Source organism: Mya arenaria, chromosome 15 (genome assembly GCF_026914265.1).
Source record: "Mya arenaria isolate MELC-2E11 chromosome 15, ASM2691426v1".
In the NCBI taxonomy this organism is placed as follows: domain Eukaryota; kingdom Metazoa; phylum Mollusca; class Bivalvia; order Myida; family Myidae; genus Mya; species Mya arenaria.
Genome location: NC_069136.1, coordinates 32269584 through 32288519, shown reverse-complemented (window position 1 = coordinate 32288519; position 18936 = coordinate 32269584). Strand labels below are relative to the sequence as shown.

General features: G+C 33.9%; 2 long non-coding RNA genes across 3 annotated transcripts; one reads left to right on the top strand and one right to left on the bottom strand.

The window, feature by feature from the left end:
* The first annotated feature begins 4808 nt into the window (after window positions 1–4808).
* Window positions 4809–7246, top strand: LOC128220512 (uncharacterized). The gene is made up of 4 exons (XR_008258799.1): window positions 4809–5250; window positions 5668–5727; window positions 6060–6134; window positions 6457–7246. It is a non-coding gene; the product is annotated as an uncharacterized LOC128220512 (long non-coding RNA).
* A 4288-nt stretch (window positions 7247–11534) lies between these two features.
* LOC128220511 (uncharacterized) lies at window positions 11535–14404 on the bottom strand. Of its 2 annotated transcripts, XR_008258798.1 has the most exons (3): window positions 14350–14404; window positions 12435–12483; window positions 11535–12025 (listed from the first exon to the last, which is right to left on the bottom strand). It is a non-coding gene; the product is annotated as an uncharacterized LOC128220511 (long non-coding RNA). The 2 variants fall into 2 exon arrangements; XR_008258797.1 differs by lacking the exon at window positions 14350–14404 and having other exon boundaries at window positions 12435–12912.
* Between the last annotated feature and the right edge of the window lie 4532 nt (window positions 14405–18936).

Genomic DNA, 18936 nt, shown 5'->3' with positions numbered 1-18936 from the left:
TTGATCGTCTCATGCTCTAAAGGATCATTATTTAAAGCAATCATTATGCAATAAAGCATGTGTTTCTGAGACTGGTAATGATTATATTGCGTAATTAGTGATTCGTTTGGAATGGAAATCGGAATGATCAACTAAGTACTATTTTATTCAAGTCATAATACAAGGGACCAAAATTTTACCTCGTTACGACGATGCTAAAGATGACACAGGTCAACTTAACTGGAACATGAGTCATTGTTTGGTCCAAATTGATGTATCAATCTCATTTTTGATCAAATTCTGACAAAACAAAAGTTATGAACAAATATCTTTTCACAAATAGCGATATAAACACTGGTCTGGATATACCTCAACATAAGTAAGCCTAAGTTTATCACCTTATATTTTGTTTTTATTTGCAACATAATCCGGGATTGTAATGCACCAATTGTAACCACTGCCCCGCCCACCCCTCGCCCTTGTTCCAGGGGTATATGGGGGACAGCAGAGGCAATGGGCTGTGTTTTTACCTTTCAGGTGGCCCCGCAGTGCCTAATGAATGTGGTTTTGTCTTCATATTGAAAATAGTCGGGAATGGGCCTTACATAGGTATTCGGGGTTGCGGGGCCATTTGGCAGGGATTTTACCAGCAGTGTGTCCCTGCAGGTCGTGTATTTTACCCGGGTTTTGAGAGACCGGAAGTCAAAGTCCCCGCTATTCCGGACTTAGGGGGGGGGGGGGCGTATACAATTGGCTGGTGCATAAAAACATCTAAATAACCAAAAAAAAGTACTCTGAAAAATACCCTTGTTCTTTTTGTTTTAATAAGCACATGTCATTGCATTTCCTGTGATAATATAAACAAAATTTAGTCTATGTTATATGGAGTCTGATGTTTGATGATGCCAGTAAGTGATCATTTTTTACAAATCCAAAATCAATCCTAAGTTATGTCTAAATACAGTTGCATATTATGTTAAACTGATTCAGGTAGATTGTTTCAAACTTTTTACTAAAAGCAGGGTTATTATGCCCCCTTTTGAAAAAAGTGGGGTATATTGTTTTGCACATGTCGGTCGGTCGGTCGGTCGGTCGGTCGGTCGGTCTGTCGGTCGGTCGGTAGGAATACCAAATGGTTTCCGATCAATAACTTGAGAACGCTTTGACCGAGGGACCTCATACTTGGTATGTGTATTGGTCATCACCAGCAGATGAACCCTATTGATTTTGAGGTCAGTGGGTCAAAGGTCAAGGTCAGTGTGACCTTTACATGAAAAACGGTTTCCGATCAATAACTTGAGAACGCTTTGACCCAGGAACCTCATACTTGGTAGGTGTATTGGTCATGACCAGCAGATGAACCCTATTGATTTTGAGGTCAGTGGGTCAAAGGTCAAGGTCAGTGTGACCTTAACATGAAAAACGGTTTCCGATCAATAACTTGAGAACGCTTTGACCCAGGGACCTCATACTAGGTAGGCTTATTGGTCATGACCAGCAGATGAACCCTATTGATTTTGAGGTCAGTGGGTCAAAGGTCAAGGTCAGTGTGACCTTTACATGAAAAACGGTTTCCGATCAATAACTTGAGAACGCTTTGACCCAGGAACCTCATACTTGGTAGGTGTATTGGTCATGACCAGCAGATGAACCCTATTGATTTTGAGGTCAAAGGTCAAGGTCAGTGTGACCTTAACATGAAAAACGGTTTCCGATCAATAACTTGAGAACGCTTTGACCCAGGGACCTCATACTAGGTAGGCTTATTGGTCATGACCAGCAGATGAACCCTATTGATTTTGAGGTCAGTGGGTCAAAGGTCAAGGTCAGTGTGACCTTTACATGAAAAACGGTTTCCGATCAATAACTTGAGAACGCTTTGACCCAGGGACCTCATACTTGGTAGGTGTATTGGTCATGACCAGCAGATGAACCCTATTGATTTTGAGGTCAGTGGGTCAAAGGTCAAGGTCAGTGTGACCTTTACATGAAAAACGGTTTCCGATCAATAACTTGAGAACGCTTTGACCCAGGGACCTCATACTAGGTAGGCTTATTGGTCATGACCAGCAGATGAACCCTATTGATTTTGAGGTCAGTGGGTCAAAGGTCAAGGTCAGTGTGACTGTAAGCTGAAAAAAGGTTTTCTGATTGTCCATATTTTTTTAATGCATGCACAGATGATTGGGATTGATGTATAAATGTTTGTATAGAAATGATTTTCTTTTATGTTACTATTTTAGTTGGGCATTTATTTGCCTTCTTAAGTTATCATAAGTAGATGACCTGCCTCATATGCATCCAATGACAAATCAGCTGTCATTTCAGTCCATGCATATTTCATTCAATTGTCCAAATATTTCTGGCAACTTGGCGCTCAGGGGGCATAATGTTTGACAAACATCTCTTGTTTATTATTATGAATGATCGTCATATTAAAGAATGTATTAATTATATAAGAAATTAGATTTATCCATATAATGTTTGTACTAAACACGGATGAATAAATAGTATGATTTCCGACATTTTCCCAATGTCCATTAGAGGTTCAGTTCAAGATGGCATTAAAATGGGTTAAGGGCAATTATTTTGAACAATCTTTCTTATTTATATTGAATATAAGGAAAAATATATTTTTCGCTCTTCGCTCGCTTCGGGTTTTTTTTGGCAAACATCCGAGGAACTAAACATTAATTTGGTGTGGCCTAAGTAATAAAAATGTTTTTCTGAATGTCAAAATAGTTGTATCTCAGGTTTCGCATTGCTAAAGCTTCAAATACTATGAATTTTGCCTGCTATACAATAACAAAATACTATTTATTTTATGATTTTTAGGCGTTTATGTTTTTAATTAGATGTTTTCATTCTTTTGCATAAAAGCTTCGTTCCGGTGTATTCTTGGCATAATTTTAGACATATTAAAGCCTTTTAATTTATATTAGCACACATGCCCTGATACGACAGTGAGTTATGCATACGTTTGGTGAAGCAAAGTAGTTCGGATAACAGCACTAGTACTATTTCTACACAGATACTTACATAAAACATGAATTACATTATTATTTATCAATGAAACTTGAAAAAGCACAATCATATTCTCATTCTTAGAACAGACAATTTCCGATAATCTAAAAATAGTTTCAACTACATTAACTGACCGATATTCTAAAGATAGTTTTTAGACTGTCGGCTGCAAGCCGACAGTCTTTAGAGAGCGGTATTTCAGAAACGCGACTAGTCGCCTGACACGACATATTGAACATGAATATATTAATACACACCACCTGCGTAGCAACAGAACTACTTACGTGAATGTGGGGCGTCAAGTACCTGCTTATGTGTATTTAACGCGTTATTGCCTTTTTTATGACAAACATTGCGTGTTACTCTTAGTATAGTTGTACCGTTGCAATTTGGTGAGTTTTATTAACAAAATAATGAAAAATAATGAAAGAATAGCATTTACATACAAAGTAATTTTACCCTACAACCATTAGTAAGCTACACCACATGTTTGCACCCCGTGTGACGTCACACATATCCCGGCATTCAAGACTGACCCGGCAATGAACTTATTTTATGAATGAAAGCTATTAAGAAATAAATCATACGCGGTTAAAGAGTTCGTGTCATGTAATATTTTGTTAAATAGCTTTTATGTTTCAAATGATTTTTTTCAGCAGCAATCGAACTATTGTATTTGTTTGAGTAAGTTATTTGGATAATACCTATCACAGTGTGTCAACGTTATGCCTATTGTTATTTTGGACTATAGGGTGTAGTTTTTAAAGTCATACACAATATGGCGGCGATTATGCGGAAATGAAATTGAATGTTACTTAGAACACGTTCTTCTACAAAATAACCGACCTGTATTTAGTGTTATTGCTTCAACATCAATCGAAGCAAAAATGGCATCATTGTATGCGTCTAAAAATGTAAAATTTAGATGGAGACCATCCAGAAATGAGCTGCCAGGAAGTGATCGATTTCGGACACGAAGGTACATGTACATTAGTCTGAAATAATAGACGTGTTATACTTGATTCTTCCAATCCCTAACGTCTTAACGGTTTTGTGCAAAAAGCGGGGGTGTTTGAAAAATATTGAAATTGTATTAAGTGAAGTATTTTATGGTTGAAATGGATAATAAAGGTTTATATTCATATTTTACCATGGAAGTGCAAAGCTATTGTGCAAAAAACAAGCATTTAATGCATTAAAACACATTATTTACCTTTTCATTAAAAGGAAAGTTGACTGACACAGACAACAATTATGCCAAGCGGAACAACTTGACCCAATCGTAATAATTCGGCCACCTCCGACAAGCTTCGAGATAATACATTTGTAACAACTCGGCCTAGCCAGTATCCAACAGGAATTGACTATCCCGAAGCTTACCGAAGATGGCGAGTTGTTACGATTGATGGCCAAAATGTTCTGATTGTTGTAAAACTGTGAACTGCAGCCTTGCAGGTGCCCTTCATGTATATATTTTTATGTTTTGACAGAATGAAATGAAGAAAAAACCATCAAACTCATCATTATTTGCTGGATATTACTTTTTGGTTACGGAATTTATGTAAAATAACATTATCTGGTAATATTTCTTGTTTTTATGATATGTAATAGATGCAATATGCTTAAACACGGAAACCCGATCGGAATAACTACCCACTTTTCGTACAAAACAATTCGTACGTGAAGGATTTGCTGTATCAAAAATCGTAAACAAATCTGTCAACATACAATTATTTGGACTTGAAGGTACATCTAGCTGATCTACATCTCTTAATCCTTCACTACAACATCTTCATGTTACTTTCAATTCAGAGTTGATTATTCACTAAAATTATTTCGCATTTTTAATTGTTGTTTAACCTGAAAAGTCTCAACCATCAAAAAAGAACATATATGCTTCAATAGTCTAAAAAAATAGACGTGTTATATGGGATTCTTCCAATCCCTTACGTCTAATCAGGTTTGTGCAAAACAGAGTGGGGGTTGAAAGGGTCGACGTTATATTCTATACACGCTCACAGTCTGACCATTGGAATCTATACACCCTTAAATTTTTCCGTAAAGTAAACCATGAAACTGTTGACTGCGACCATTTCAACTAGTTTTATTTCCGGATAGCCCTTTAAGCTCCCGTTTTAGTATAATTACTCTTTTAAGGATTATATCTTGGACTTCCAATATGTCGGCATGGATAAACAGCCTCAAGTCAACTTTGTAAGTGCTCCGTCACCATGATGTGTCGCTGTGGTACGTAAGGATTGGGATCAAGTATGCTAACAGTAAAAGATATATGATTTTACTTTGACGTTTGAAATATCAAAGACGAATATTTGAATGTTATTTTATGTATGTTTGGTTCATAATGGTACTTTGTCAAGTGTTTGTGGTTATAAATGACTGATGCATAACATTCTTAATGCAATGTCAGATTCTAATTGAGAGAATTGCTCCCATTTGTCCAAATTTTATTTTCATCAACTGTGGCAATGAAAGCAGATAACCCTAACCCATATCATGCACAGTAAAGATTTTCCTTTTCTTTTTGTAATATATCTTCAAGAATATCAAAGACTGTGGGAACTGAAAGCTTTTATACCAAGACTTACAGCCATAGTTGATTATGACAAAGTTATCAAGTATTGCAATATTTAAATATAATTTCAGGTTATGCAGATTGTTGAGAGCAATATGATGAGGGAAGGCAGGAAAGAGTCTTATTGTTTGGTAATGTTAACAAGAAATGTTTAAAAAAAACTTTTTGAATCATGTTTTCCAATATGATATCATGTGTATTGTGATCCTAGAATTGGACTTTTAGGAATATTTAACTGCTTCAGACTTTGAAATAATATCATGACAGTAAAGCAAACCACAAAGTATGTTTTAATATATTTTGCCTAATACTATCGTACAGGCCATACAAATAGCATACTTTTGTTGTAAAAAAAAACACTTAATATTTGCACAATAGGTTTTAAGACTTTGATTTTTTGAAGGTGATCAACAAAAGAAAGATTTTTCATAGAATTTTCTTTTATATTATGATTTAATTGCAGTATGTACTCATGGCAAAATGGTGTTCGAGAGGTGGCGAATAAGGATTTGCTTGCAGCATTGAAGAATGATAATATGTATGTTGTATTTGTTTGCTTCTAAATATGTGAATACTGTGTTAAACTTTAAATCTTGCCATGAAATAAGTATCATGTATTCCATTTTCAATTTGCCAGTATTACTGCATGTATATCATAATCCTAAAAGATCCTCTACAATAAACTTTATGCAAACATGTTGTTTATACATTTGAAATTCTTGTAATTTCCTGCTAACAGCATTTATTCCTGTATTGCATATAAACTGATAAATGCCCAAGATTGCCAAAAAAAATGCTAACTGCTGATCTTTGGTAAATGGGGATGCTTTTAATCTATATCTTTATTATTTATTTTTCAGGCAAAGAACAGAAAGAAGGGTTCTCTTAACATAGAAAGTAAAGAAATAATGAAGTTCACACTACAGTTGACAATCTGGATGTGTTTCCTTTGCTATTTGAACATGATTTATTTTAACTTTACATAACAAGTATGCACTACAATAATGAATATCTATATTAATAGTAATGCTATTCCATTAAACATGGATATGGAAAAAATATTCTTTGACAGTGCAAGATAAGATAAATCCAGACATAGTCAGAGTCTTCAGTTAACTTGGATGTGTTCCATTTGTTTCATCCACAAACTTGAAATTTGTCTTGTAACTACGTGTATTTTTATGAGGTTAAGTGGTGAGTAATCAACCTTTATCATAACATTTTCTTATTTGGGGATAGTATGTATTTATGTTGACACTATGTGTACCTTCATTCTCTTCATTTTTCTGTACGAAACAAGACCAAATGTGCCATTTTAGTTTAACCATTTTAAACTGTATATTATACTCTTCATTGAATACCCATTCGTATATTATCAAACATTTTAAGAAATTTAAATGTGTTGTTATTTTGAATATATTGTATCGGTGCCATAGGGTACATGTACATGTCCATTCCTAGCCTTCAAGATAAAACAGATATATTCTTGGTTGTAAAATGTGTTCTTTATGCATATACATATTGAGTGGCTACAGAGAACTCAACATTTTTCTTACAAAATATCTAAGGGCTTTCTTACATGTGATTGCTACATTCAGTGTACCACTTGTTATATAATACATTGTATATGATCAATAAAACAGATTAAGAACCAAAGCTGTTGCTAAATACTTTTTAAAAGCTGTATATGTACAAGACAATACTGATACTGTATAGACACCAATGTTTGTCCTAACTTGAAGATGTATAGATTCCAATGATTGCCTTGAGTTGAGGCTGTATAGATTCCAATGTTTGTCTTAAGTTGAGGCTGTTATTCCAATGTTTGTCTTAAGCTGAGACTGTTAACATTCTAATGTTTGTCTTCAGTTGAGGCTGTATGGATTCTAATGTTTGTCTTAAGCTGAGGCTGTATAGATTCTAATGTTTGCTTTCAGTTAAGGCTGTATAGATTCTAATGTTTATCTCAAGTTGAGGCTGTATAGATTCCAATGTTTGTCTTAAGCTGAGGCTGTATAGATTCTAATGTTTGCCTTCAGTTGAGGCTGTTCAGTTGAGGCTGTATAGATTCTAATGTTTGTCTTCAGTTGAGGCTGTATAGATTCTAATGTTTGTCTTAAGCTGAGGCTGTATAGATTCTAATGTTTGCTTTCAGTTAAGGCTGTATAGATTCCAATGTTTATCTTAAGTTGAGGCTGTATAGATTCCAATGTTTGTCTTAAGCTGAGGCTGTATAGATTCTAATGTTTGTCTTCAGTTGAGGTTGTATAGATTCTAATGTTTGCTTTCAGTTAAGGCTGTATAGATTCTAATGTTTATCTTAAGTTGAGGCTGTATAGATTCCAATGTTTGTCTTCACTTGAGGCTGTATAACGTTCAATGTTTGTCCAAATTTTAGGCTGAATGAATCCAAGATCTCTCAAATTTGAAACTGTTTAGATTCCAATATCTGTCTTAATATGAAGCTGTACATACAGTCCAATGTTAGTGCTATGTTGGAGTTGAAAAAACTCCATTGTCTGTCCTGCGGTGTAGCTGTATAGATTCCAATGTCGATCGAACTTGGGAACAGTGAGATATAATTGTTTATTTCCTTGCAAAGTATTTATTTTATTTAAAATTGTCATATTTTGTCTTAATTATTATCTGAAATCTCAAAAAATGTGGATAAAGAAATTTTCATATATTTTACGACATTTCAATTGGGGTGTATAGACCGTGAGCGTGTATAGAATATAACGTCGACCCGGTTATTTTGTAGAGGAACGTGTTCGAAGTAACATTCCATTTATTTTCCGCATAATCGCCGCCATATTGTATGACTTTAAAACCTACACCCTGTAGTAGCCTGGCTCCAATTTCTCGAAACTTCTTAAGCTTAACAGGTTTAAGTTGCTTATTTCAATCAGCCAAAATACATACTTACAGTGAATTTTCATAAATGAAAAATGGTTTATTGTGATAATCGTAATGACAATTCCTATCTTAAGTATTAAATACATTTAAAGGAGTATATAAAACGCAAAATATTGAAAGACAAAAATAGTGGGTTTAGCTTAATCCTGTTATAAGAGACTTAAGAAGTTTCGAGAAATTGGGGCCGGAACAACAATAGGCATAACATTGACACACTGTGGTAGTTATAATCCGAATAATTCAAAAGTTAGATTGCTACTGAAAAAAAATCATTTCAAATATAAAAGCTATTTAACAAAATATTACCTGACATGAACTCTTTAACCGCGTATGATTTATTTCTATAACTTTCATTCAGTAAAAATTTAAAATCCACAAGCATATTCCCATTCAAGACAATTTCCGATAATCTAAAAATAGTTTCAACTACATTAACTGACCAAATTTCTAAAAATAGTTTCTTCATATATTAACTGACCGCATGTTTGTCCTCACCGAGTGAAAACGACCATCTGATAAGCTCTGCATTTAGATAGGAATTATTTCTAAAGTTGCTCGTAAAAATAAAATCATTTTCCTTAAAGAATTAAAACGTGTAAGCTCATAAAACTTGCCTTACGTATGATATCTTATCAAAGCACCGAAAAACTTATAGAAGCGATTGAAAGGGGCATGCATTGTAACTTTAAATACATGGGGATGCGTCGACTGAAGTGATACGCTGTGCATTTTGAATGGAATTTTTGCAGAAGTTGTTTGTAATAATACAATGTGGACACAATAATTAAGCGCTCTTGGCCCTCTGCACATTTTTCACTGATATCTATGTGCCCTTCACCTTCTCATAGTTCAAATAAAATTTGCAACTCTAACAATTCATAACAAATTTACCACGTCGCCATTTATTATATGAACATTTGAAAAATTGAACGTGTAGGCAAACCAATCATTGGATATAAAACATTTTTCTTGGTTTTAGAGTTTATTTGATACATGGGTTTTCAGTCATCTTCACTGTCCGGAAGTCTTTTTAACCAGTTTGATACGTTAAAAGGTCGCTGACGTCTCATTGATGTTTCATTGACGCACCCCACGACATATTTACCTTCGCCCCATGTAGCTGCCATGGAGAAAACATCAACAAAGGAAAAGTTCAATTTTGCTAATTTTTGTGTAAACCAAAATTTGCACTATAAGGACGGTCCCCTCCACCACCAGCGTCTAGCTAAAATTGTTTTCTCAAAATCAATAAGTCTGATCAAAAAATATTTTTTTAGAATTTGAAAAATACACGAATTGCAAACAGGCTTTTTCTGTTGGTAAAAGAACTCGTGCATGAAGAAAGATGTTTCATTATAATATTTGTTGTAGTAAACTTTTTTATGTAAATGTAATAAGTGTCACTGCGTCAGTTTCATGTTCCAGCAGTTTAAGTTATCGGAATTGTCCAATCATCCAACCAGTAGTAATTCACCTTTCAATGGAGTTGGCTAGGTGACCTTTTGGCTATTGGCGACGGATCACTGATGATGGCTGGACTGGACCAGGGGTGCGTTTCAGATAGATTTTACGATATGCAATTATCGTAAATTTACGATCATAATAACGACCAACTTAACGATAATCATAAAGGCGTTTCAGAAACGTATCGTAAACTCTACGGTCGGACGTAAAATATAACGATCGAGTACAGCGTTAAAGCGAGTGAGTCTGAAGTGAAATGACGTCACGTCATATTACCCGGTGAGCGCACCTGTCGTTTTTATTATTATTATTATTATTAATAATAAAACTTACAATAATGGAACCAATTAATGTAACGATACAAACTGAATGACTATCTCTATATATAAATATATATACACACACACACACCTACATGGCATTTTTTACGGTTGTGTACACTTACAGTCATAAATTCCTGTAGCCACCACCGTTGGGTGGGTATTGCAACCATCGGACGCCGCCTCAAAATATTATATATTGATATTTACAGCAGTTTTGTGAGTGCCGTGTGGAAGCTGTAAAAAGTCGCCCTGCACTTACATTTAATGTTGTCATAATTTCCAGTTTTACAGAGACTGATCGGTAGTTTTTGGTTTACATACTATTAGCCATGTTGAAGACCTTTTTTATACAAAGGTTGTAGTACATTTTTCTAATCACTCAGTTTTGATTTCATTCACGTAATTTGTATTACTGAATTATTAATCACTCACGAGTTTTTAGACCGCATTTAATATGCCAGGATCCTTCACTCAAATGTGTGTTCTATGTCTTTGACGTTTGCCCATTGCCACTAAACCTATATTTTTTTGTGTAATTCGGAAGAAAATTGGACAACAAAAAAAGATTCGTTCAGGCTGCTTATTTTAAAGTTATTATACTTTAAATTCGTATTTGATACGTGAAATATTTAAGTATGGTAGTATGGATGCTCTGTGAAGTCGATGAAAACGTGCGGCATGGTGTTGATGATGATAGTGACGATGATGCGACGACGATGATGATATAAAAATAATAATACAAGGACTACGACGACTAAGGTGATGATAATGATGATGTGATGACGACGACAATGAAAATGCGGCGACGATGACAAATATTATGATTATAATAATGATGATGCTACGACGACTATGGTACTATTTATGATGTGACGGTGACGACAATGCTGATGACGAGATGATGATGGATAGATGTTATTGATGATTGATGATGGTGATGATGATGACTGATTTTTATTTAACAAAAAAGTTTCCTTAATAAGTGGTGCAGATTGTCATAGTAGTAACATGTTCAGAGTTTCATGCGAATATTATCTACTTTTTCTTTTATGCTATGACCTACTCTGGAGTATACACTATATACACCAATGTGTGTTTAAAGATGTGTCAGTCAAAGTAAAAAACAACAAGTTATGTGTATTCAGAAATAAAAAAACATTCACATAATTTCTATAAAAAGATAGTATGAACGTTTCATTGAAATTAAACCCATGGTAATATCACACTAGAACAACTATGGTAGAACGTGTTTTATTTATTATCATAAGATAAAAGATAAATGTTTCATTCAATTTTTTCTTTATCAATCACAATTGTTTAAATGCTTGGAGGAAGATATGTACAAATGGATATCACAGTTGACACTGTATACATATATATATATATTTGGAAAATCAAATGTTAAGTTAAAGGCTTTTTCAATGCAAAGTCAAACTTAAAAAAGAAAACAAAAAGAAATTTCATTTCAACTCATGAGGTTAACACAAATGCCTCACTGCCTATGAAACAGTTGGAAGTCTTATGGTGTGTTGGAATATGCAATGCAGTGTCTGTGTCCATATATATGTAGCATAAAGTCTGCTTGGTCTGCTATCTCCAGTGGAAATGGTAAGTACTGTTTTGTCAAAGTCTGCTTATTCACAGTGGAATGCTTGGGATGAGATCTTGAAGACTGAGTGACTATGAGCATATTCTAGATGTCTGAGACCTTGAATTACTCAGTGGCCTGAAAAAGACAAAAAGTTATAATATATTGTTTAATACAGCACAACATAATAAAACAATAACTTTATGAAAATGCCTTTTATAGTTTACATATAAGTAAAACACAATTTACATTCCCCTTTTTTTAACTGAAACAGTTTGAATATTTTATGAAAAATATTTTTACTAAAAAAAAAACACTTAAAATTAGTAGGGTACGTAAGAAAACATGAAACACACTATTCTGGTATCAATTTACTTCCAGATAGTTTAATGTTCATACCTAGTTAAATATCACAAAATAAAATTATGTTTTAACAGTAAACTGTTCAAAGTAAGATGCTCAACATGGTATTAATATCAAATTCATACAATTGTATTATTCATGAAATTGGTGTATGTCCTATTGCATTTTATCATTTCTCACCTACTTTTACATTACTTAGCTTGAATCATTCCTGATAGTTTTCTCTCACCAGCCTGAAATAGTCAAAAGATATTTAACAAGCATAAAAAGAAACTCAAAAAAAATGAGAACATAGAATATCAATTAGCATCTGCACACATCCTGTGCATTACCTGCAGATACATACTATGGTTTTGCAGTTTAATTACTGTAATAGTCCTTATGACAATGTGTTCATATGTTGATTATACCTATATTATTATTCATAAAACAAGCATTAGATTTTAATTCCCTTTTCCATACCATTATGAAACATACGTCAAAGAGGAGCACAGCATATTCCATCAAGACCACAGGTGCTCGTCACATTGCCTGGATACAGTAATACATACTTATATCATATTTTCTTATTTTTTTTTTTTTATTTTTTTTTTTTAATTATTTATTTATTTCGGTCAAGATAGTGAATACATGTCATTTAAAAAAATATTCCACAATTTTTCATGAAAGAAAATTAGTATATTATATAAATAAATATTTATTTATATATTGTACTAATTTTCTTTCATGAAAACAGTAGACTATTTTTTTAAATGGCATATATTCACTATTTTGACCCAAAAAAAATATACTGTATATAATTATGTATTAAAAATACAAAATTATAAAAAAATGTATTACTGTATCCAGGCAATGTGACGAGCACCTTTGATCAAGACCATGACACTTTGTTGCCAATCTTTCATGAGGTTTTTATTGTACACAGGCATCAAATTGTATGTTTGAAAAAAGAAAAGATGTGAAAAAAATGTAACTTTTGTCATTTGAATGCTTTTTCCATGTAGAGGACGCTTTGTAAATCCGAACAGTTTATAAATACCGAACACCTGTTAAATAACGCGTTTGTTTACCTCGATCAATAATTCGATGATATAGATTGATACAGACGCTTGCCTTTAGCAAGGAATGCGAATTTGCGTCAAGTTTAGGTGAGTATTTTTCTTATAAATCCCTGTCAAACTCCTATGCAGGTAAATGTAAATATGAAGCACGCGGGGGAATGAAGTCAGATCGCACTGTAATATCATGAGTATTGAGGAATGTGCTTAGATTTTCGAAGCAAGGGGCACAACTCAAATATCCTAAGATTAGATTATGTTCGAGTTGATTCCCATCCCCATTGTGTGTTTGCTTAGAAATGAAAACAAACTATGACGGAATCGCAATCTAATTTTAGATAAAATATAAGCGATCGGGATTTACATACTCCATTTCACCGAGGGAATGGTGATTTACTGTGCTTTCGGGATTTACATACTCCATTTCACCGAGTGAATGGTGATTTACTGTGCTTGAAATTAACGTTTTGTGTTTATGAATTAAAATATTTTGTAAATGTGTACTTCAGCAGAGGCTGAGGTTTGAACTAAACATTATTTATGCCAAGTTTGAAGTTACTTGAACCAAAACTCGCAAAGATATTGTTAAAAAACTGTCAAAACTGTTCGGATTTACAAACTCAACCAGTATACATATACTGCAAAGTTCTACAAAGAACATATGACATCTTAATAAAAACAAGTAGCCTTTACAAGTGAAGATGAATTAAAATGATTACATTGTGACCCGATGTTGTGCATGGTATTAAACTATCCAATAAACCAACTAATTGGTTATGACAGTCTTGTTTACAGTACAGTGTATTTACAGACTTAGCATCAGATTAAGATTAATATTACATTGAACCTGTATATTTTACAGGAATTTATTTATCCGAATAAAAAACATCCGAAAAATACGAATATCAAGAAGTGTTTTACAGGACATGTTAAACAGCAATGAAAGCAAATCAAATTCTACATCATATTTCGTGTTTAAGATGTACACGATATCAGCACATTAACTAAATATAACAAAAAACTTAAATCTTCTACTAGTACAGTTAAAATCCCTTTTTTGACAGATCGGCGGAAATAGAACATTTTCGTACTGTTATGAGCTATTTTTAGACATTGTTTGAAAATTCCACACCAGCGAACGTGCTACACGCAATATCAAACTCTCAAATGATAATAAAAAGTAAAAATATACTTTTATATGGAGAAAATCTTCATCCGCCATCTTGATCGTTGAGTTTACGAGTGCCTCTAACCGGTCGTAGGTTTACGATCAGAATTTACGATAAAGCAGGTGCACGTTGTGTAACGATCGTCTCTGAAACGCATCCCAGGTGAGCAGTGTATCAAAGTTGAACAATGATACCTTCGCCCCATGCAGCTGCCATAGAAACAACATCAACAAAGGCAAGATTAGTTTTTACCATTTTAAAACTTATGCGATGGTAATGCTTACATCATATGTGCATGCGTACGTGCGTCTGTAAACGATTGCTTGTTAACACGATATAGTCTTCAGTTTTGATTGTATCTCGATAAAACTTGTACAGTATGTAGATATCCATCAGAACTCGGTTCTTTTTCGAAAACCTGCTAGATCCAATCTGATCCGTATGTATGCACATGCATGACTAAATTATGACCCTTGAAAATATAAAAAAATCCTATTTTTCGCTAGGTCTACCAAGTCTAGGATTAAAGGGAGACAACTTGTTTTTTGGTTGTGCAGTTGGTTTTATATTTGTACTCCCCCTTGCCCTTGTTGAAAGAGATCAAAATTACAGTTTAAATGGGTTGGTTGATTTAAGCTCTATTGGCCAAAGGCCATATTTAGCTCTATTGGACATAGAACAAAAGTGTCTGTTGTTTATGCATCCATCTGAACACAATTGTTTGTGAATATTTGTTAAAATTATTCCCTTGGGTCATATCTGGCAGGTTTGGTATACTATTTGGAAATGTTTGATTTTTTTTGTCTGAAACCGCTAGACAGACACTTGCTATTTTGAATAAGGCATCATTTCGTGGTCCCCTACCATGATTGTTCAAATTATGACCTTGGGTCAAAACTGGCCCTGCCCCGGGGGTCACAAGTTTCCTAGAGACTAATACAATACAAACTTTCAAAATCTTTTTGTTTCAAACCACAATCTCATACGTTTGATATTTGTTGTGGAGCATCTTATGATGAACCTCTACCAAAACAGTTGAAATTATGCCCCTGGGACCAAACCTGGCCCCACCCCTTCTGACCTACTTTTTGTGCCACCTGACTAGGAGAAATATAGGGGTTACTATTGGCCGCGGCGGTGGCGGTCGCATCCCGTTTTTACTTGTCCAGGGCATATCTCGTAAACTAATTGTCCTATAAACTTGAAATTTCATATGTAGATAAATCTCATTGAGGGCAAGTGCAGTGCACAAGAACCGTAATTCTTGCCTCCATGTTTTAGAGTAATTTCCCATTGTTAATTTTTGTCCGGAGCATATCTTAAAAACTATTAGAGTTATCAACTTGAAACTTTATAGGTAGATAGATCTTATTGAGGGGGAGTGCACTGCACAAAAACTGTTTCTCAATGTCATTATTTTCAGTATTTATTGTGCTCATTTTTGCTTATATAACCAGTTGCGTGCTCCTGGCTTAACGTTGTTTTGTTTCCTTCAGTTTTTGCCACCTACACTTGAAATGGCAACATCATTGTCTATAAATGAATAAAATGCCAATCTTATGGCTTTAATGTCGACAGTAAACAAAGTTATGTATTATATTTTTCTCTTTTGTGTATAATAATTAGTTGAAAGTTAAAAAAATATCAGTTTGCACTTTACATTATGGTGAAGGTTTATAGATTTGCACAATTTGAATCAACATGTTTTGTCTTTTGAAACAATCTAGCTTACATTAGCTTACATTGTTTTCATTAAGTAGGTCACTATATATTTCATGAGCTCATCATTTATTAATCAAAGTTTGTGGGTAACATTTTCAAATGTTCATTTCTAAATTATTAATTTCATGAAAATATTGATTTTTTTTTTTCATTTTGATTTTTTTTAAATACATGAAAATTAAATAGGCATTTTCTGTTGGTTTTTAAATATGCTAAAAGGCGCCAGTATTTTTTCCAAAGATTTTTTTTACCTACTTGAGTAGCAGAAAATGTTTATTTCATATTCTTGTATATCAATAAATAGTATTTTAATATATAATATCGCACATTGGAGGGGCTTAGTTTGTATTAGTTTAAATGTGATTAATAACAGACTTGTAGGAAAAGCTCATAAAATAAAGGGTGACAAGACAATATAAAGATAATTTCAGTAATATGAAAATATTTGCTTTATGAGCAAATTTTTAGTAATTTGGAATGTTATTTGTTATTTTTACCTTAATTCATATGTTTAACATTTGTTGTATTATTCTTATAGAAGTTGCTTTTTTGAAATAAGTGACCTTACCCGTTCAATGTTTCTGGGTCCATGCATTCAACCAGAAGAGATGCCCCTTGCAGTGGAGCTGACTATGAAAATTTGTTATTTTCACCTTTATTCATATGTTTAACATTTGTTGTTTGTGAAGTTTTAACAAGTTTTAAATTTGTTTGTAAAGGATTTAAATTCACGAGAAGATGATGAAAGTGACACTCTTTTTCAAAATCAATACATAAATATTAAAAAAAAAACATAAATTTTTCACACATTGATTGAAAATATTAATAATTGATTACGGGAATGTTGTTAATAGTTGAAAATGCAAAAATATAAATTGATTGGTGATTTCTAAAAGATTTAGTGAAAACGTCTATGCCTGCACCTTTCTTTCAAATCAAACGAGGTTTCCTTCATAAGAACCATTGTTTTCGACATTTATTATCCTTTTTTATATATCATTCAATCTTTAAGAAAATTAAGTGGCAAGAAAATAATGGTCATGATCCTGCTGATGTTGTCCTCATGTTTACTAGAACTAGGGGCTGAAATCAATTAGGTTTAGTTCTAGTTGGCCATCACACAATGAGGTTACATAACTCCATAGTAACCCTTAATACAAATTATGGCACTTGATTGACTTTTTTTTAATAAAGTTCTAAAAATGACTTGTGTTGGTTGGAGGGCAGCGTCAACGTCACCGTACTAATTTAAGCTAGGTTTGACATATAGTGACCAAACTTGATATATAGAAAGAGTTTATGGAGACCTTTCATAGGAATTGAGGCCCTTTAGGTTTAAGGTCAAGGTCAAAGTTTCTACTAATTGATCGCTATATGTCGACCCATACTTAAGTTGTATTCAATACAAACCATTTTTCGTTTGTATTGAATACAACTTAAGTATGGGTCGACATTTAGCGATCAAACTTGGTAGATTGGCCTAAAAAAAGAGGTTTTGTTTGGGTTACACCCTTCTCAAAGAGGTAGGGTAGGTAGGCTTTTTTAATTGGGCTTTATATAAAAATGTCATTTGCATCATTGGAAAATGGTGTGTTTTTTTCATTCAGAATATAAAAACGGTGACTCACGACGGTTCCTATTTCGTAGGTAGGGTAATGTAGTTTTTAGGCCATATAAAGAGTTAATAGAGACCATTCATGAGATTGTTTTTATACCCCCCAAAACAAAGTTTGGGGGGGGGGGTATACTGGAATCGGGTTGTCCGTCTGTCTGTCTGTCCGTCTGTCCGTCCGTTTTTTTTTGTCCGGGATTCATCTTTGTCGTTATTGAACAAATCTTTTTCAAACTTTCAGATATTAATGGCCATGATGTAAACTTGCGCCTCTGTGAAATTGGTACGGGTCACATGACCCTGACCAGAGTTATCTCCCCTTGATGTGTTAAAGTAGGCAAAATAAGCCCTGTCCGGGATTCATCTTTGTTATTATTCAACAAATCTTTATCAAACTTTCAGAAATTAATGGCCATGTTGTAAACTTTCGCCTCTGTGAATTTGGTACAGGTCACATGACCCTGACTGGAGTTATCTCCCCTTGATGTGTTAAAGTAGGCAAAATAAGCCCTGTCCGGGATTCATCTTTGTTATTATTCAACAAATCTTTATCAAACTTTCAGAAATTAATGGCCATGTTGTAAACTTTCGCCTCTGTGAATTTGGTACAGGTCACATGACCCTGACTGGAGTTATCTCCCCTTGTAGGCAAAATTAGCTTTGTCCGGCCTAACTCCAGGGCAAACAACCTAGACATGGAGGGGTGGGGGGTATTCGTTAGCCTATGGCTTACAGTTCTAGTTCGGAGAGTTATAATTACTTTTTAATTTGAATTTGTTATCGCTTTTGACAGGCACACAACATTATTATAGTATTTAATTCTAAGTCACAGCAGCGTTGTTGAGCGCGCTGTTTTATGAACAGGTTGCAGAAAACGACATTGTAAAGATTCATTTTAAACTGTTGGGTATAAAGAAGAACAGTACTTGATAGTGTCCAAGCGATTTGAACACTAATCACTTTCTGCAAAAAAACTTAATGAATTCTACTCAGGAAACTCGACACATGTGTGAATACTTCTCTTTTGAAATGACACTACTCGAAATGCACCTAAAAATTTACTCGCCTATGAACACTTCTCACTTTGAACACTACTCCTCACTTCTGAATACTACTCACTATGAA